This window comes from Gorilla gorilla, chromosome 4 (genome assembly GCF_029281585.2).
Source record: "Gorilla gorilla gorilla isolate KB3781 chromosome 4, NHGRI_mGorGor1-v2.1_pri, whole genome shotgun sequence".
Lineage (NCBI taxonomy): Eukaryota > Metazoa > Chordata > Mammalia > Primates > Hominidae > Gorilla > Gorilla gorilla.
In genome coordinates this window covers 126,746,650-126,768,361 of record NC_073228.2, presented here as the reverse complement: position 1 = coordinate 126,768,361, position 21,712 = coordinate 126,746,650, and the positions used below count along the sequence as shown (strand labels likewise).

Here is a 21,712-nt window from a genome sequence, read left to right as displayed (position 1 = left end):
CATGCCTGTAGTCCCAGTGACTAGGGAGGCTGAGGTGGGAGGATCATCTGAGCCTGGGGAGGTCAAGGCTGCAGTGAGCCATGATCGTGCCACTGCACTCCAGCCTGGGTGACAGACTAAGACGCTGTATCAAAAAACAAACAAACAAACAAAAAAACGTACAAAGGAGGTGCAACCACCTCTGTCTGGGACATTTAGGCAATGATTCACAGAAATGCATGTTTCTGAGTGGGGTATTGAGTTCTCTGTATACAGGGTGAAAATGAGACTGAAGAGGCTGGGGATGTCTCAGGCCTAGGGAACAATAAGTAGGAAGATACAGATCCAGAATTGCAATGATATATTTGTGCAACAGTGGCAGACTAATATGAGTTGAAACTCAGTTGAGTCTGGGGGAAGACAGTCATCAAAAGGAGGGGAATTGAACTGGCTAAGAGAAGGTTAAAGAGGTAAGCTGGGACAAGACGGGGAAGGGGCTCTTTTTAACCATATGCATGATAAATACACCTGATAGCAATAACTTAAGCATGACAGGGTCACCCTGAGGATGACCCTGTATAGCAGACACACCTGAATGTGTGTACTGGGCTAGGGAATCCAGTACTGGCCAATAGGAAGATCTGTTCCTTGTCTGTAAGGAACATCTGAGCCCCCATCCCCTTCCATAGAACATAAGTGTACAGAGAATCGAGGCCCTGAGTTTCATGTGGAATGAAGATTGCCAGGTGGAGGTTGTTAGAGGGGAGGTGTTAAGTGGAAATGCTATATAAACTGCATGCTTTTTGCAAGTGGTTGTGGTTTTCCTGCCCAGCTCTCTGCCACTGGGCTGTGTGGTTATCTTCCCTGGTCCTCTTCCATTTCCCCTGTATGTAAACAATAAAACTCCATGTCTCCTTTGCTGGCTCTGCATCTCTTCTTCAGCCTCTTGAACCTGGTGCCATCCCAACTGGAGTCGAAAGGGGTTCAGCACTACACTACACCTACAAGTCTGACCTTCAGGCTATAGAGAGCCAAGAGGCAGTAGAAATATTCAGAAAGGCAAACTCAGAAGAGGTATGGAGAGACACAGCAGGGTAGAGCCTATGAGAAGAGTGAGTGGCACTGCCACCATGAGTACACAGGGAAGATGGGTGAACAAGGAGGAGTGTGAACAGGGGCCAGAGGCCACAGAGATTACTGGCAAAGAGCTGAATGCCCAGATGAAGGACAGACAATGACTGTTCTTATGTTTTATGTTGGAAAACTGGGCAGATAGTGAAGCTCAGTCTCAGACTCAAAGATATAGAAGACAAAAGAATATTGTTTGTTTATGGAAGAGAGAAAGATGGAATGGATATAATGCAATCAGTTTTGGGATATCCCAAAATTAGGATGTTCTACCACAGGATGTCCAGGGACAGACACCCATTAAGAGGCAAGTCAGAGCAGAATGATTCCAAATGGGCTGCTGTGGAGGAGGACCCTAGGACCAGGCATCTACCAGGCATCTCTGGTATTACCCCAAGTCCAAGGTCAGGTAGAACATGTGTGTATGACACATCCAAGGGAGAGAACGGAGGGTCAAGATCCTGTAAGATCAATGTGTAAAGTCCAAGGGGCAATGACAGGAGACAAAAGTCAAAAGAGTGAGAGGCCAAGTAAACCTTCAATGGGAGCAGGCATATGGAACAAAGGGAGCAGAAAGGCAACAGTGTCCAGGACTTAGGCAATAAATGGGATGCCCAAATACCTCCTGCATACCAGCCCCGCTGGACCTGGCTGATCGTTCCTAAAGTCCTAGAATATTTATTATATCTTTGTGTTTTGTCCCTAAACATACCCTAGTTTTCATTGTTGTTTAACTGCAATCTATTCACACAGCCTATAAATTCCAAGAAAGATACTGCATTTTATAAATCTTCTACATTCTCCTTATTGTCCCCCACAGTCAATGCATAAAGTAGAAACAAATAAATAATAAAAAGAAAACAAGCTATATTTCAAGAGATCCAAAACTTAGGTACAATGCAATAGTTCTTCATCATAAATATGAGCAATATTTTGCTTTTTTTTTTTTTTGAGATGGAGTTTTGCTCTTGTCACCCAGGCTGGAGTGCAATGGCACAATCTTGGCTCACTGCCACCCCCACCTTTCAGGTTCAAGCAACTCTCCTACCTCAGCCTCCTGAGTAGCTGGGATTACAGGCGTGCACCACCACACCCAGCTAATTTTTGTATTTTTAATAGAGACGGGGTTTCACCATGTTGGCCAGGCTGGTCTTGAATTCCTGACCTCAAGTGATCCACCTGCCTCGGCCTCCCAAAGTGCTGGAATTACAGGCACGAGCCACCACACCTGGCCATATTTTGCCTTTTCAAGACATATAAATCCTTCTTCCCTCTGAAAAAGGAACATTACTTATAATGATAACTGAATAAATTTTTGGCTCTTAGGTCTTCAAAAACATTTTATCCTTTCCCAGTTGTTTTCTTTCTTTTTTCTTTCAGACTGAAGTTTCACTCTGTCACCCAGGCTGGAGTGCAGTAGTGTGATCTCAGTTCACTGCAGGCTTGACCTCCCAGTCTCAAGCAATCCTCCCGCCTCAGCCTCCCAAGCAGCTGGGACTATAGGTGTGTGCCACCATACCTGGCTGATTTTTTATATTTTTTGTAGTGATGGGGTCTTACTACGTTGCCCAGGCTAGTCTCAAACTCCTAGCCTTAAGCAGATCCTCCTGTCTTGGCCTCCCAAAGCACTGGGATTACAGGTGTGAGCCACTACACCAGGCCCTTAGTTATGTTTTCTATACCACACCATTTTTACATGGCCATATAGAATGAAAATTTGAATTTAATTTCCAATGCACAGACCTGCATGTTCTCTGTTCTTCATTTTTTTAAAAAAACGTTTTAATAGTTCACATTTTAAAAATTGCTGCTACACACACTCTCAAAATTGTAACTATGTGAGGTGATAGATATGTTAATTTGCTTGATTGTGGTAATCATTTCACACTGTATATGTATTATCAAAAACATCACAGCCTGGGCAACACAGTGAGACCTCATCTCAAAAAAAAAAAAAAAAAAAAAAGTAGCTGGGTGGGTGTGGTAGCACACACCTGTGGTCCCAGCTACTCAGGAGTCTGAGGCAGGAGTATTGCTTGAGCCTGGGAGTTCAAGGCAGCAGTGATCCCTGACCACGCCACTGCACTCCAGCCTGGGCAACAGAGAAAACCCTGTCTCAAAAAACAAACAAAAAAAACCCACACCATACTGCACATCTTAAATACACACAATATTTATTTGTCATTTATACCTCAATAAAGCTGGAAAAAAGGGAGAGATCAAGATTTTTAAAATTGGTTCTACTAAAGTCCTTGGGTTTTCCACCTGTGAGTTAATCAGTCCTAATAAGAAAAACTTTCCCCAACTCTCCTTTAAGGGTTATCCCCACAAGAGCATACACTGCCTTGGGAGGTTAAGAGCTCACTGCATTCCTTCATCATTGTCAGATAAGCATCTAGCAAAGAGTCAAATTAAGTGTTGAAGGAACTTTTTACTATTCAACAGAAGGGGCCAGGCACAGTGCCTCGCGCCTGTAATTTCAGCACTTTGGGAGGCCGAGGCAGGTGTACTGCTTAAGCCCAGGATTTTGAGACCAGCCTGGGCAACATGGCAAAACCCCATCTCTACAAAAAATACAAAAATTAGCCAGGTGTGGTGGTGTGTGCCTGTAGTCCCAGCTATTCGGGAGGCTAAGATGGGAGGATAGATGGAGCCTGCAAGTTCGAGGATTCAGTGAGCTGTAATTGTGCCATTGCACTCTAACCTGGGCAACAGAAACTAACCTGTCTCAAAAAATAAATAAAAATAAAAATATTCAACAGAAGCATTACTGATAGACTGTGTGTTGAACTAATTTTTTCTGGTGCAAATGGTATATTTCTATGGACTCCATAATAGCTGAAGACATGTTCACTCAAGCTACTGCTGCTACTACCTATGCCAACCCTCCCCTTAGAACATCTACTGCCAGAACCCTACCAACAGCAAGGGATTTACTAGTCTAGCTCCAAAGTCACCACGACTTGCAGCCAGGTGTATGTTGAAGACTATAGGAGTGAAAAGAGCAGAAGAGACTGTGTTCTTCAGGTGGGGCACAGATCTCACAGTGGAGGCTGTCAGGAGGTGGGGAAAGTTATTCCAGCAGGAATGGTAAACAGAAAGCTTCAAGCATCAAGGAAAAGAAGCTCTCAAAAATGGCCAGGACAGCCCACCACCAATAATGCATAAACACTGTAAGCCTCTAGACACCCTCCTGTGTGCACCCAAGGATGGGGACACTTTCAAGGTTCTCTGACTCCAGTTCCTAAACTCTGATTTGTGAAATGCCCCATCAACCACATTTGGCCTGCCGGCTTAGGAATAAGAAGCCATGTAGACCATTGATTCTCAATTCTGGCTGCATATTAGTTACCTGCAGAATGCTTTGAAAATATTAATGCTCATGCCTTCAACTCAACCACATAGAAACTCTGGGTAGAAAACAGTATCAACAGAAGCATCTACCCATCATCAAGATTTAATGGATATTTTTCCATATTTATTTTGATTTCATTTTCTTTTTTTAAGAAACAAAATGTTATTGATTCAGCTAAAGCCCTACACTTAACCTATACAACAACACTTCTCCTTTCCCAGACCAAAGAACTCAAAGATGGAGAAAATCTGAGCTCTGCCTATACACAAACTCAGAGTGCTGTCATAGCGGCTGGAGCCCAGACCCTCTGACCCAAAGGCACATGGCTCACTGCACTGTCCCACACTGCCTGCAGGGCCTCAGATCTGGGAAAGGGTTTTCACTTTAAGCATTCTCAATTTTAAAAGTTGTAAATGAAAAGGAATTTTGAGTAATCCCCAGTGCATTTTAATTGCTATCTGTATCATGTCTTGCAGACAATTTTCCCCTTGCCACCACATAGAACACATCTTCATTTTTATTACGTGTATCAGGGAAAATAGGGTTGAAGATGATTTAAGACTGACTCTGTAGGAGTGCATCTATGTCCTAAAGTTCCACACGGGTACACTCAGTCATCATGAATCTTCCTTAAGCCATTCTTCACAAAAGGAACATTCTTCTGAATGGAAAAACCACATGTAATTATTTCAGACAACAGATCACAACTCCAGCACCACCCCCGACACACATACATGCATACAAACAGCTTTCCAGAACATTGGTACAACCTAAATTTGTATTGCTCAACTGAAGAAAGCATTCTACAATACTGTTGATCTTAGTATCAAAGACCTGAAAATGAGTTAAGTGACCATCATGGTATTTTCCCTCAAGAAGCAACAGAAGACATAAAGTCAAATACTTTTACTTTTTTGAAGGGGTGAACAGGACAGGGAGCCCACAGAAAAAAGTGTCAGACATTTAAACAATTAAGTTCCACTAATATTACTGTAAACTTGAAACTGTAGGATTATACAACAAGACAGGAAACAGTTTCTTCTGTTACAGGAAAACTAAAAAATCTGAAGAGTAGCCTCATAAATGTATAGAGGATCTAAAAATACTGGTTAAAAAAGTCCTCAGCTGGCAAACGCGCATCTGCGTGCACACACACATATTCACTGCACATTAATTTTTTTTTGTTTTTACAATATTCTTGTATTGTCACAAATAAGTATTTGGAGTGATAAAATCCCCACTCCATCCCCTGAAAAAGATTTCTGGCAACACAGTTCTATACTAGGAGAGTGACATATGTAAGTTCAAAATGATCCATTCTTTCCTTTAACATGTTAGTCTATATGCTGTCTTCTAATTCTTATGAATGCATCCAAAATAACTATTTTCATATATACATAAGGGCTCATATAAGGTAGTAAGGTAGCAGAAATGGGGAGAGAAAAATTGATGTCATGTTTTCTTATGATAGCCTAAGAAAAAATTTAAAAATAAAAAAAAGAAGTGGTATAAACATTCTGGCTTACTGTTGGGAACTCTGTTTTAAAAAAAAATTGCCATAATTTTGGAAATTCTTCTAATGACATCTTTGATTTCCATTTAATGTACACAGTGACACCTACTGGCATACTGATGAGGCAATGAAGACAAAATGTGAAAATTCATGCACAGGGAGAGGCCTCTGAAGTAGATACATTTATATGTCTCCTGTGAAATGACACTTAAATATAATATTCTAAAACACTATATTGATTTAATACTAGAAAGAAGCAAGAGGAAAGCTCACATCTGCTTTTCAATTCTAAGTTACTGACACCGTGAGACTGACACACACAAGGTTCAGAGGCTTGACTTCAGCGTTCAGTTCACATTTTCCATAAGCATTTATGTTTGGTGGTTAGAGTTAAACCTCAGACCTTACTAAGATCAATGTTTGGCTGAAGGGAGTCACATAATGTGATAATTTTTAAAAATCATATAAACTAACAAGTAGTAGTTGGGAGGAGTTAGCTGCTTTATAAACAAGCTGTGGCCTATTATAAATAAGCTGTGGTCTATCACAGAAACAAGGCAAGACTTATAAGACTTTTTTTCCTGACCTAAGACTTTTTTTCCCGACAGTACATATGGTATTGTTGAATTTGGCCATGGAGAGAAATAAATTCAGGATGAAGCAGCTGCAAAAAATATGAGCAAGTGAGTAGAGCATCCATCAGTCAACTGGTAACTATAGGTAATGTAACAATAGAAATAAAAGGGTCTGTGGCTTGACAGGACAGGAGGCTCCAGAGATGACAGGAATGGTGGCTGCCACCAAAGGCAACATGGTAGGACAGCATTCGCCAGCTGCAGCTAAGTGCAGCCAGACCAGAGAGAATGACATGAACATGTGCATGATAAATCCTGTCTGTTGGCAAAATTGAATTACCTTAAGAAGAGGATATGCAACTCACATGCCAAATCTGATCCACTACTGCTATGATTTCCAAGGTGGAGCCAACAGGAAAATATATGGGATCAATCACCAATGTCTGCCATAGGAATGGGGAAAGGGAATTACAACATGTGTGCCAAAGACCTGTGACCTCACCAACCTAAGATTAAAAACAAACAAAACTCTGCTTCTATATGTTTGTTTGTTTGTTTGAGATGGAGCCTTGCTCTGTTGCCCAGGCTGGAGTGCAATGACTTGATCTCAGCTCACTGCAACCTCTGCCCCCCAGTTCAAGTGATTCTCCCACCTCAGCCTCTCGAGTAGCTGGGTTCACAGGTGCATGCCACCACACCCAGATAATGTTTGTATTTTTAGTAGAGATGGGGTTTCACCATGTTGGCCAGGCTGGTCTTGAACTCCTGGCCTCAAGTGATTTGCCCACCTTGGCTGCCCAAAGTGCTGGGATTACAGGCATGAGCCACTGTGCCCGGCCTTGCTGCTATATTTCTGTATCATTTCTGTACTGCTGCATTTTTGTTTGTGTATTTAGTCTTTTCCTTTGTTTCCAAGTGAAATCTTTTGAAAACAGTCCTATTATGGCTCAAATAAGCAGAAATGGGGATTTTCTTAGGTTAGTTGAGAGACATGGTGAGGGTGGCAGGGACGACTGCTGACACAGGGCACGCTGGCCTGGAGAAGCAGCAGCTGCTGGCATGCGTGGACACACTTTGCAGACGTGTCCCCTGCGGGGGGTGATAATTCATCACCCTCCAGCCCCCAGCCTAGGGGCCTCTCACACAACCCCATCCTTCCACCAGAAAATAACACAGTTCCGATGCGCCTCTGCTTCCAATCACCAGGACCCAAGGTTGCCTACACCCTTGGTCCAAGATGTGGGATACAAAATGGTGTGGATTATCTCAGGGGGGCTGACTTCTAAATCTGAACAGCACTGAGCTCTCCACTGGTAAATTACTTTTTAACCCAGCTCTAATGTATTCCATTAGAGATGACATCATGTTAAAATAGAGACATGTTTTACCTAAAATTAATGAAAATGCATAAGTTAATCATGGAAAACGTAATGCTTACACCTATCCCCTAAGTTTATTTTTTCCTTTATACTTTTCCATCTTATAACTTTTCTATTATTAATACAAATATGTATTAAATTTTTTTAACCATGAATAGGCTGTGCAACCATGTATATTTTAAATGTGTAGGAGTGAACATTAAATATGAAGCTTTTTAAAAATATTTACTGTTTTGGCTGAATAATACTAATAAGAAAAAGATTTCCCCAACCTATATTTTACCTTTAGAAAGTGCTCTGTTAAAAAAAAAAAAAAAGTACTGTTAAACTAAAATGAAGTGATTTACTGAAACTTAGCATTTGTAGCTCAATAAATTTATTAAGCATTTATTTACTGAGGAGTATTTAATTTAAAAGGTTTCTTTTTATTTTTACTTGGAAACTAGACTACAGCATAATAGTTACTTCCCATATATTTGTCTCACCCCACTTCTATGAGAATGTGCAGTCAACACTCAGAATTACTGGGAGCATCCAGATTATACTTACCTACTAGGTACTGCGCCACTTTTCTTCCTAGCCCTCTTCCTTCTAAAACCATCCCTTACCAGAAGCAGTAAGCACTTCAGGGGCAGAAAATATATCTTATTCTTCACCATATGACCTAGCAGTCCTAAGACAATGCCTTTTCTCTAGCAAATGCTCATTTAAAAAATTGGTAGAGAAAGCATTATTTATAAGAGAAAAACGCTGAAAAACAACCCCAATGCCTATCCAAAGGAGACTGACTGGATAAATGATGGTTCAGTCACACAAAGAAGTTCCATGGTGCCACTACCAATGAGGAGGATTCTTGTGAATTCATACGGAGTGATTTTTAGGATATACTGACCGAAAAAAATAATTGGGGAAAAAAAGATGATATATAATATGATATTATTTATGAAAGGAAAAAAACAAGGGACATATATAACAAGAGATGGAGATATATTAGGGATAAAATAAGCGTGTGTGTATGTGTGTGCATGCACAAAAGAGAAACACAAGAAGTACAAATCAGAACCTAATAAAAATGAGTACCTACAGACATGGGTGTAGAATGGAAGGGACCAAGACTTTTCCAAAAATATCTTTATATAGTTTTAAACCAAATAAATGTTCTATTTATTTATAAATTTACATTTAAATCAAGAGGTTTTGGAAAACCTCATAAAAAGAGCCTAACTGCACATTAAATTGATTACATAATAATACAGAACAAATAATTCAAGTTACTTTTTTTTTTTTTCGATTTGGAGTCTTGCTCTGTTGCACAGGCTGGAGTGCAATGGTATAATCTTGGCTCACGGCAACTGGGTTCAAGCGATTCTCCTGCCTCAGCTTCCCAAGTAGCTGGGATTACAAAGCACCCATCACCAAGCCCAGCTAACTTTTTTGTATTTTTTCGTAGAGACAGGGTTTCAACATTTTTGGCCAGGCTGGTCTCGAACTCCTGAACTCAAGTGATCGCCCGCCTTGGCCTCGCAAAGTGCTGGGATTACAGGCGTGAGCCACTACTCCTGGCTTCAAGTAACTTTTGAATGCAGAACTCTGACTGTACAAACCTAATGAAATATATTCTAAGACAAAATGTGCTGCATAAAAATCTTAAATTCTATTTAGTGAGTTTATTGTTAAAAAAGTTTTGGGCTGAAATGCTAGAATTATTATGCATGAGGGAAAAAGAGATACAAAATGAAATGTCATAATTTAAAATATGTGTATATGCTCACACTTTACATATATAACTATGTGTATATATGTATATGTGTATGTATATATATACATATAAAATAAGCATATTTCTTAGTTGTATTTACTGAAAGAGTCTAAAAGCAATGATTAACCATAGCACACCTACCACGCAGATCTTGGTTTCTACATACCATTATCCACTAAAAGGAGGCAGGAGTCCTTGCAGAAATGTAGAATTGTGAAAGTACAAGGTGAACCTGCATATCTTATTGGACAAAACATAAGAAATGGTCATCAAAAAAAAAATGGGGTCATGTCAAAAGGACACAAGAGCCGACTAGAAGGAGATCACTTGTGACAAATTTGAAACAATTGGGCATTAAAAGAATGATGACAGTAATAGAAAACACTTTGAATTTTTTTTTTTTTTTTTAAGCCACGGGTCTATAGAAATACAAGAGAGTAAGGAGGAAAGAGAGAAGTTTCTCTTTGCAGAAGAATGCCAGCTAGTAAATTTAGAGGAAATGGGGCCGAGTGCAGCGGCTCATACCTGTAATCCCAGCACTTTGGGAGGCCGGGGTGGGTGGATTACTTGAGGTTAGGAGTTCAAAACCAGCCTGGCCAACATGGTGAAACCCCATCTCTACTAAAAATACAAAAATTAGCTTGGCATGGTGGCACGTGCCTGTAATCCCAGCTACTAGGGAGACTGAGGCACAATAGCTTGAACCTGGGAGGCAGAGCTTGCAGTGAGCCGAGATCGAGCCACTGCATTCCAGCCTGGGTGACAGAGTGAGACTCCATCTCAGAAAAAAATAAAAATTAATTAATTAATTAATTAATAATAAAGGAAATGGGCTGGGCACGGTGGCTGACACCTGTAATCCCAGCACTTTGGGAGGCCGAGGCAGACAGATCACTTGAGGCCAGGAGTTCAAGAGCAGCCTGGCCAACACGGTGAAACCCAGCCTCTTAAAAATACAAAAATTAATGGGGCATGGTGGTGGGCGCCTGTAGTCCCAGCTACTCGGGAGGCTAAGGAACAAGAATTGCTTGAACTTGGGAGGCAGAAGTTGCAGTAAGCCAGGATCACGCCACTGCACTCCAAAGCGAGACTCTGTCTCAATAAAAAAAAGTAAATAAATAAAATAAAAAATAAATAAATTTATTTAAAGGAAATGACAGTTAGAAAATGCAGCATTTTGCAACTATCAATGTAATACCTTATTCAGGCAAAGATCATTACTCTAGTTAACCACTGGGTCAAAAGGGTAAAATGTAATTTGGGAGTGAAAGTAAGATAACAACTAACTTTCTGAGGCTTCAACTAAAAAATATAAATAAAATGTGTGCACAGTGTATGTGTGTGTGTTATGTGTGTGGGTGTGGGTGTGTGTAGAGAAAGAGAGAGACTAAGGGAGAGAAAAAGAATATAAAACAAACACAGCAAAAGGTTAACTGGTGAATCTGAATGAATATAAGATGTCCTTATACTGTGCTTTCAATATTCCTTTAGGTTTAAATTTTAATTTCTCAAAATTAATCATTGGTGGAAAAAACAAAAGAAATAAGTCTGCTGCATGGACTTCCCCATTTGTGAAGGTCCTCACGATGTTATAAATTCATGCCTTTGTCCCTACACTCCCATATTCTTACCCTTACATTCCTATTTCAATGAGAGAAGCAAACTTTTGGTTACTCAACAGTCTCCAACTTACACACATTTTATTCTCACATGTTTGCTCACAAATCAATAACTAACATTCACAACACATTTCTTCACAGAAACATTAATTTTCCTGGCCAGCCCAAAAAGTCTATTCAAAGAATAATATAGCTGAACATAACAACAAGGGTTTGAAAAAGGTAAGTCTCTACATAAGTAAATCAGACCAGAGTCAATGTAATTTTTAATAAATCTTGAAGATCCAGTAATACTTCTCCAGAATCATGAAAGGCCTTCTTTGGGAGTATGTATTACTGCTTAAAGAGCAGGAAGTGTGGAAAGAAACAACTGAAAACTATGTGAGGTAATATGTAAGGCTTATAATACTTATAAAAAATTGCAATTTACTTTAAAAAATGAATACATCATCACTGAAAAAAATTCAGTAAAAGAAAATAAAACTCCCCCATTTTACCTCAATAAAACAGCATTTTCCCTAGATAACCATGATTACTTCAAGTGTATGTGCCAATAAAAATAAAACTGATATGGCATTTTTCCCACAAATAGTCTCATACTGTACATATCATTTGGTAACTTGCTTTTTTAATTTAACACTTAGCTTTAAAGAATTCTTAAAATTACCTGCCAATTGGTATTTTAAAAATAGAATACATTGATATTAGAATAAATAGGCATTTTAAAGTCAACATTCCTAAACAATTTCAACCAGAAAAATAAACTACTTAGGAAAAAAAAACAAAAAAACAAAAAAACACTAGGTAAAGTTTTCTACAGTCAAAAATATCTGATATGTAAGTCTTCCATTTGAAAAAGCAATTTCCAGAACAATAACTTCATATGATTCCATTTTTGTCTGGAAGGCTCTATGCCAAACTATTACCACCTGAGAGGTAAGACAGAAAAGAGGCTTTGAGTTTTCACTTCATACTCTTATATACTATTTAAATTTTACTTTAAAATCCTTGCAGAAAAATCTTGAAGGGATAAAAATTTTAATTAACAATTCCTATTTCTGAAAAGGTACAAAAAGGGATTACAGTTAACGTTATTGCTCAACTACAGCTCATTTCCTGAAAGATATATTGGGTACTTCATTGTCAAGATAGGGCTATAAATTCATGCTTTAAAAGTTCCCTCTAGGCCGGGTGCGGTGGCTCATACTTCTACTTTCAGCCCTTTGGGAGGCTGAGACGGGCAGATCACTTGAGGTCAGAAGTTTGAGACCAGCCTGGCCAACAGGGTGAAACACTGTCTCTACTAAAAATACAAAAAATTAGACGGGTGTGGTGGCGGGCGCCTGTAATTCCAGCTACTCGGGAGTCAAAGGTGGAAGAATCGCTTGAACCTGGGAGGCGGAGGTTGTAGTGAGCTGAGATAGCACCACTGCATTCCAGCCTGGGCCACAGAGTGAGATTCCGTGTCAAAAAAAAAAAAAAAAAAAAAAAAAAAAAATCCCCTCTAAATGGAAATCTTTTCCTTACAGAGAAGGAATGATGGAGGTAGATAATCATCATTTTGCCAACAAGAGAGTAAAAACTTAGGCAAAGAACAATTAATGTCTGCTGAACCAGGACAGAAACATTTGATGAGGAACAGAATCCTTATATAATCTCAAAATGTCTTCCCAAGTGTTAGTTAATAATTATAAAAGGAAAAAAAACCATCATAGACAACAGAGAAAACATCAAAACCTAACCAGTGGTCAAAATTAGCATTATTAGTCGGGGGCAAACAGATACCACGTGCCTCTGAATGTGATACCCCAAGAAGGTTTTCCAGCCCCAAATGCGTCACCTAAATCTACCTACTATAAGGAACCATCAGATGAAGCCAAATTGAAGGACAGTCTATGGCCTGTCTCAACTGGCCTGTCTCTTTACAAAAATGACAATGCCATAGAGGACAAAGAAGGGCTGAGAGGCAGTTCCAGATTGAAGGAGACTAAAAAGACATGGCAAGTAAATATAATGTACTATTTGGATCTTGTACCAGCAAAAAACAAAAAAATACTAAAAAGGACATTATTCGGACAACTGACAAATTTGTAATACAGACTACAAAATACTGTTTCAATATTAAACTTCCTGATTTGACAGTTTTACCGTGATTATGTTAAGAGATTTTTTGTCCTTAGGAATAATGAAAAAATGAAGGGAGAAGAGGTATAATGTATATATACATACATACATATATATACATATATACACATACATATACATATATACACATACATATATACATATATATACATACATATATACATACATATATATACATATATACATACATATATACACATATATATACACATACATATATACACATATATACACATATATACACATATATATGTGTGTGCATATATATATACACATATATATGTGTGTGTATATATATATATACACATATATATGTGTGTGTATATATATATACACATATATATATGTGTGTGTATATATATACACACATACACGGATTGAGTATCCCTTGTCCGAAATGCCTGAGACAAAAAGGGTTTTAGTCTTTTTCCATTTTGGAATATCTGCATTATATGTATTGGTTGAGTATCCCTAATCTGAAAATCTGAAATCTGAAATGTTTCAATGAGCGTTTCCTTTGAGCCTCATGTTGGTACACAAAAAAGTTTTGAATTGTGGAGCACTTCAGATTTCAGATTTTCGAATGAGGAGTACTCAGCCTGTATACATCTATACAGATAGATGAGTGTATATAGATATAGATATAGATACCTATAAAAAACAGAGAAGGGCAGGGGGAAATAATAAAGCAAAAGTGGAAAGATGTTAAAAATTGAGGAATGTTGAGAATTCTTTGTATTAGTTCTGCAACTTTCTGGTACACTTAAAATTATTTCAAAATAAAGTTATTTAAAAAGTTGTCCTGGCCAGGCACGGTAGCTCAATGCGTGTTATCCCAAAACTTTGGGAGGCCAAGGCGGGCAGATCAATTGAGATCAGGAGTTCGAGACTAGCTGGGCCAACATGGCAAAACCCCATCTCTACTAAAAATACAAAAATTAGCCAGGCATGGTGATGCACGCCTGTAAATCCTAGCTACTCAGGAGGCTGAGGCAGGAGAATTGCTTGAACCTGGGAGGCAGAGGCTGCAGTGAGCTGAGATCGCGCCACTGCACTCCATTCTTGGCGACAGAGTGAGATTCTGTCTCAAAAAAACACAAAGTTATCCCATTACATCTATAACTTACAGAATTCCAAGACCAGAAGCAGGCAGAGGGGGCTGATAGTTCATTTCCTGTGGTGTAATGGGAATCAAAAGTCCATTTCTAGGGAATAGTGTTAGGGGAGCCAGGATCACCCACTGCTTGAAATGGGGATTCTTATGGCCACTTAAGAGTTGTGGCTTAAATAAAGCTGCATATTGGAGGCAGCAGAAAGTAAGTAGCTGATGGAGCCAAGCAACCAGATATTGAGCAAAAATCCTGTTGGGTCATTCTGGATCTGCAATATTCTGAATATATTTGTCAGAATTTATGAAGTGCTTACTATGATCCAGATACTCTTCTGAGCAATAACTTATTGAAATCATCAAAATAACAGTTTTAGATACTATCATTATCCTCATTTGATAGGTGAGGAACTGAGGCACAGAAATGTTAAATAATATGCCCAAGACAACACACAAGTAACCAATAGTGCCAAGACTTGAACTCAGGCTGTCAGGTTTCAGAGCCTTCACTCTTAATAACTATGCTATACTCTCTCCCTCCCTAACGGATAGGAACCTGGCCTGAACTAGGGACCAGGAGGATGCAACAAAACAGTGTGGAGGGAAGGTAGACTCACATTCCAAGTAAGCCTGCAGATTAAAATTATAAACCATAGAAGAGCAGTCTACAAATAATAATCAAAAAAATGCAAATAATAGAACTGAAAAATGTAAAGAACACTTAATCTGCTCAAAAGGATAAGGAAAGGAAAAACACCCATTAGAATAGGATAAATCAAAAGCAAGTCAAATGAAACATATATAGGTAGACATGAAAAGAAACCAAATAAAAATCCTATATATTTATAAAATATAGGCTGAGTGCGGTGGCTCACACCTGTAATCCCAGCACTTTGGGAGGCTGAGGCCAGTGGATCACCTGAGGTCAGGAATTCGGACCAGCCTGACCAACATGGTGAAAACTCATCTTTACTGAAAATATAAAAATTAACTGGGCATGGTAACAGGTGCTTGTAATCCCAGATACTCCAGAGGCTGAAGCAGGAGAATCACTTGAACCCGGGAGGCAGAGGTTGCAGTGAGCCAAGATCACGCCATTGCACTCCAGCCTGGGCAACAAGAGCGAAACTCCATCTCAAAGAAAAAATACAGTGACTGAAATCAAGAACTCTGGTTCAGTTAAACAACCAATTAGACAAAGCTGAAGAGAAAACTGGTGAAGTGGAAGAGGAATCTTATAAAATTACCCAGAACATAGCAAGAGAGATAAGGGCATAAAAAATATGAAATCGAGTAATGAAAAGGCATGAAGGCTAGATTGAGAAGACTCTACATACATCTAAAAGTAGTTCTAAGAGCTGACAATTTCCCAGAATTCAATAAAGACCCGAGTCCTCAGATTTAAAAAGCACAGAGAATGGTGAAAAGGCTAAATAAAAATAGACTCTCTCCTGAACATACTGCTGCTGAAAATGCAGAACAGTAAAGATAGAGAAAAGTCTTTAAACTATTAGAGAGAAAATCAGATTACTCACAGATAAAGGACAATTAGGCTGACAGCAGACTTCTTACCAGCAACAACAGATGCCAAAAATAATCAAGTAATATATTCAAAGTGTTGATAAAAGATGACTGTCAACTCAGACTTGTGAATGGAGCTAAACTCTCCACCCAGAGTATAGGTACAATTAGGATAACTGTCTAACTTACTGACTTATCTATTTATTTTTATTTATTTTATTAATGATTATCACCCAGAGATCCTTGTTTCAATTAATAAACTATACTTCAGCAAATAAAATGTAAGCCCAGAGGGAAACAATGGGATGCAGGAAAAAACAGTAAGTACGGATATGAATAAATTATTTGTTAAAATAACTTTTTTTAAATTAAAAAAGCTGAACAAAAATTCTAGACATCCCCTATAAAAACAAAAGTGGGATGAGGGAGAACAGTAACTAAGGTGTGCTAAGGTTCTTGCCTTACTCAGGAGAAATATAAAAATAATGAATAATTTTTTTTTTTTTTGAGTCAGAGTCTCGCTCTGTTGCCCAGGCTCGAGTGCAATGGCACGATCTTGGCTCGCTGCAACCTCCACCTCCCGGGTTCAAGCGATTCTCCTGCCTCAGCCTCCTGAGTAGCTGGGATTACAGGCACCTGCCACCACGCCTGGCTAATTTTTGTATTTTCAGTAGAGATGGGGTTTCACCATATTGGCCAGGCTGGTCTCTTGGCCAGGCTGGTCTCGAACTCCTGACCTCGTGATTCCCTGACCTAGGCCTCCCAAAGTGCTGGGATTACAGGCATGAGCCACTGCGCCCGGCCCGAATAATTTTAAACGTTATTAGAAACATATACAACAAATAATAAAAGTTACAATTTTTGTATTAAATATTCTAAAATGTATCGCTTCCAGAGTGGCTGGCAAGATACACGGAAAAGACAGATAAAGAACTATCCACCTAACAGAAGAGAGGAGAGAGAGACAGGAATTAAGTTTGATAAACAGAAAACACAAATTAAGATGACAGAAATGTACCAGTAATCAAATAGACAACTTTATTAAAATTCACGTTCTCTTCTACAAAGTATTCCATAGGTATTTGCAAAGCAATTACTAAAAATGAATGCTTTCCCACTGTCAAGAATCAATTGTACGTCTTTAGTCTTCCACCTTAAATCATGTCTGAAGTGTCATCACGAAGCTGTACCATCTCCTTGCACTCCCCCTCACCTACCACTAAACTCCTGGCACTATGGAATACAACCACTTGCTCTGAACCCTGTCCCTGTCCTCTAGCACAGGGGTCCTCAACCCCCGGGCCGTGGGGGAACGGTCTGTGGCCTGTTAGGAACCCAGCCACACAGCAGGTCGGATCAGCGGGGGCATTAGATTCCCATAGGAGCATGAACCCTACTGTGAACTGTGCATGCAAGGGATCTAGGGTGCACACTCCTTATGAGAATCTAACTAATGCCTGATCTGAGGTGGAACAGTTTCATCTCATCCCCCGTCCCCCGACCACCTGTCCATGGTTGGGGACCACTGCACTAGCACACACTATACTTGGTTTTATTTCAGTACCTTTGCTCTTATTTTTCCCAAGCCCAGAATCCTCCAAACCTCTGTCCTTATTCCAAATCCACTGATTCTTTAACCTTAACTGGCTGCTCATCTGGGAAAGTCAGGGCCCAAAGGAAAGGAGGAGCTGCTTGGTCCAGAGTTAAGCTGGCAGACTGAGAATAGGCTGTAGGCCTTTCCACCCCAAATTCCTTAGAAATGACCCCAAATTCCTTAGAGATATAAGAATGGGTGCTTTCAGTACACCAAAAACTGTCACAGATAGTAAGGCATTAGAAGGGGGGAAAGGAGGAAGCCACCATTCTCAAAGCATGTACAAAAGAAGATGATACAAAAGTGAGGAGGGGCTGCCGGGGATTCCAAACCCAGAGATGGAAGACCGTGGAACACAGGAGGGGCCTGGGGCATTGAACAGTGTGCTCCCCTACCCCCACCTCACCCTACCTCATTGGCTAGGCTGTGGGCAACAGGTGTCTGCTCTAGAGGGAACACAGAGAATGAGCTTGGGGAGGAGAGGCAGGGAGGCAAGCAGGAAGGAAGCAACATCCAAGAAAAATGGGAAGCCCCCAACACAGAGGACTGGCTTTGGACACACCCCCACCCCACCTACACACCCAGCCTCCTTTCTTCCTTCCATGCTCACAGAGGCAGGAAGCTTCCCTAACCCCATTCAAGGCCAGCCCTCTGATTCTGCTTTTAAAATAACAAGATTTGACTTGTTTACTTCTAAACTGTTTATACCACTCTCATTTCAACATGTTCTTTTCCATAATAGCATGCTTCTGAAATGGCCAACGGGTCTCTAAGAATACATGTGCCAATTTGGTACAATGGTCCTAAGCAGAAATGTTCATACAAATGCATTTTGTTTTCCACAATGGAGGCATTTTTCTGACCAGCTGTGCATAAATCTTGAGCTCTCCATTCAGAGACTACATACCTTCTGCTAGAACAGGGGCTTCTCAACAGAGAGAAGCTGAGACGCTCTCCACTCTCGGCAACCACAGAGCACCCCCACTCCTCGACACCTATTATTTCACCCCACACATCTGCTCGTCTGTCAGAACCTTTCTCCTAATCCCTACCTGACACACCTTACAGTCTCTATTGCTTATTCTCTATTATTAAAGTTTAAGGTGAGTCAACTGCAGTTGGAACTGTAATTATAGAGGACAGATTTTATTGAGAGAAATACATTTTTTTTATGTGATAAAGAAAGAGGCTGGGTGTGCTGGCTCATACCTGTAATCCCAGCACTTTGTGAGGCCGAGGTGGGTGGATCACTTGAGACCAGGAGTTCAAGAGCCTCCAGCCTGGCCAGCATGGTGAAACCCCATCTTTACTAAAAATACAAAAATTAGCCAGAGGTGGCGGCGCATTCCACCCAACTATTCAGGAGTCTGAGGCAAGAGAATCGCTTGAACCAGGGAGGCGGAGGTTGCAGTGAGCCAAGATTGCACCACTGCACTCTAGCCTAGGCGACAGCGAGACTCCATCTGAAAAAAAAAAAAAAAAAGAAACAATTGAGGGTAATTATTCAAGGCAGCAATAAGTAGAGGAAAAAAAATCCAGAATTCAAATCAGACTAACTGATTCCTACAGGAACCAAAGGAAAAGTTAGAAAATGTGTTTCATATCTGAGACTTCCAAATTCTAACTTTGTGAGTAAAACTGGATATTTATATATTCAATTGAATAAATCAAATAGTGTTTGCTAAATCTGTTTCTTCTGAAGAACCAATGGAATTATCACAGAAAATAGTCACCAATCCACTCAAGCAAAGTTCTAATGTAACAGTCAATGATGTGACGAGGAGTACTGGCTCATGCCTGTAATCCCAACACTTTGAGAGACTAAGGTGAGAGGATTGCTTGAGCCCAGGAGTTCAATACCAGCTGGGCAACAGATTGAGAACCCATCTCCACCAAAAATTTTAAAAAATTACCCAGGTGTGGTGGCGCATGCGTGCCTGCAGTCCCAGCTATTCCAGAGGGTAAGGTGGGAGGATCTCTTGAGCCCAGGAGTTCAAGCTTGCAGTGAGCTATAATTTTGTGCCACTGCACTCCAGCCTGGGTGACAGATCAAGATACTCTCTCGAAAAACAAAAAAAAAGAATAAATAATGTGGCAACCCTGAGTAATACATTTCTGACAGTTTTAGAAGCTTACTGGCTCCAAGATAGTAACATTAACACCTTAAGGTAATGCAGACATTAATAGAAGTTCATAGAGTTATGGCAAAAGCTAACCATCACTAAAGCAACCAACGAAAGAAGTTTAAAATTTGAAAAGAAAAGAATGTAATGGTAATAGTATCTAGGAAGATATGCTATTTGTTCATTTCTGTTCAATAAATTTAACTATAATCATATATTAATAAATACAGAAAAATGCTATTAATAATTGTATAAACAAAGAAGAAAGCCCTTAAATATGCAGAAATATAACTCATAGGGGACAATTTTGGCTTTAGCAGAAGTGCCATTAGGAGCAGTGATGTGGAGTGATTCTCAACCTTTCTTGGAGTCACAGATCTGAAAATCTGAAGGCCTCTGTGGAAACATGCACACACATACTATAAGATTCTGCGTGTAATTTCAAGATTAGAAACCCGTGTTAAAGAACAGTTATCTCCTTCTAAACCACTGACAATAGCTAGTTAAATGATTCTGAACAAATCTCCCTAGCCACGCTGATTCATCCTCTGGCTCACTGCAGTACCTTGCTCTGTTTCTACTTTTGCTTTCTCTGTGGCTCTTTCCCTTGATCTGCTCCACCCATTCCTCCACTCAAGCCATTCTGTCTCCCTGCCCAGCTTTCTCCAATTCCTCTCCTACTCCCATTTTTCCCTATATATGCTCCCACCCCCATGTCCTTAACTGGTCTGATATGAAAATAAATCATATACTTTTGGGTGACCTAATTAACTAAATTTTTATGTTATTATTCATAATTTAAAAGCCAGTGAGCTGAAAAATTGACATTTACAGACAGAGATTGAGAGATTAATTGTAAGATTAAAAAAAGGAAAGGAGGAAAAAACAGTGTTTTTCAAGGGAAAAAAATTATTTTATATCTGGCCCTTAATTTTTATATTTTTTCCCATAGGTCCATACTAGGAAAAAATGACTGTGTCCCCACCTGTGACAATCAGGATGTTTCAAGACACAGAGAGCCCCAAGCATTCACAGTGGGTCCAGAACACAGAACAAAGAGATGAGGGCAGGAGCTCTGTGCTGTGCCAAGGCCGGAAGGCCTAGAGGGCTCTCTATCCAGAATCTGGCTGACACTGAGATGCGACCAAGTCCAATCTCCAAGAGTTAGGGAGTGGCACATTTTACACAACTCTCCAAGTAGCCAGCACTGTCTATGGCTCTACCATATACTCTAAATCACAACAGAAAGACGCTGTAGGAAAAAAGGCTAACAAGGTATGTGGGAAGGAGTAGAGGCATCCTAACGCTAAATTCAGCCACAGTTGGCTAAAGTTCATCTATAAAATTCAAAATTCAGTGTGTGTGGTGGCTCATGCCTATAATACCAGCATTTTGGGAGGCTCGGGTTGGAGAATCTCTTGAGGCAAGGAGTTGGAGACCAGCCTGGGCAACAGAGTCAGACTCTGTCTCTATAAAAAACTTAAAAAATTAGTTGGGCATGGTGGCAAGCACCTATATTCCTAGCTACTCCAGAGGCCAAGGTGAGAGGATCACTTGAGCCCAGGAGTTTGTCACATCGCTGCAGTCCAGCCTGAGTGACAGAGTGGGACCTTGTCTCAAAAAAAAAAAAAAAAAAATCCAACAAACAAAATTCATAATCCTTGTACCACAGAAATTATCTGCAGGTGAATTGTTTCACAATTAGACAAATGTTAATGCTTTTAAGGCAAAGTCCATGGAACCAACACTATATGACATCTTTAATTTACTCTGTTTTTTCTATGTCAGGTTCTATGTATACAGATAGAAGTATAGATAAAGACACTTATATTTATCATAATTTTATATATACATAGATTTATTTAATATATGTATACCTAATTATATAATTTTATGTATATATAATTTTATTCA

At 39.7% G+C, this 21,712-nt stretch overlaps 1 protein-coding gene across 2 annotated transcripts in view; it reads right to left on the bottom strand.

The window, feature by feature from the left end:
• SNX24 (sorting nexin 24) overlaps positions 1-21,712 on the bottom strand; it is a 164,634-nt gene that overhangs the window by 106,312 nt on the left and 36,610 nt on the right. The window lies entirely within an intron of this gene.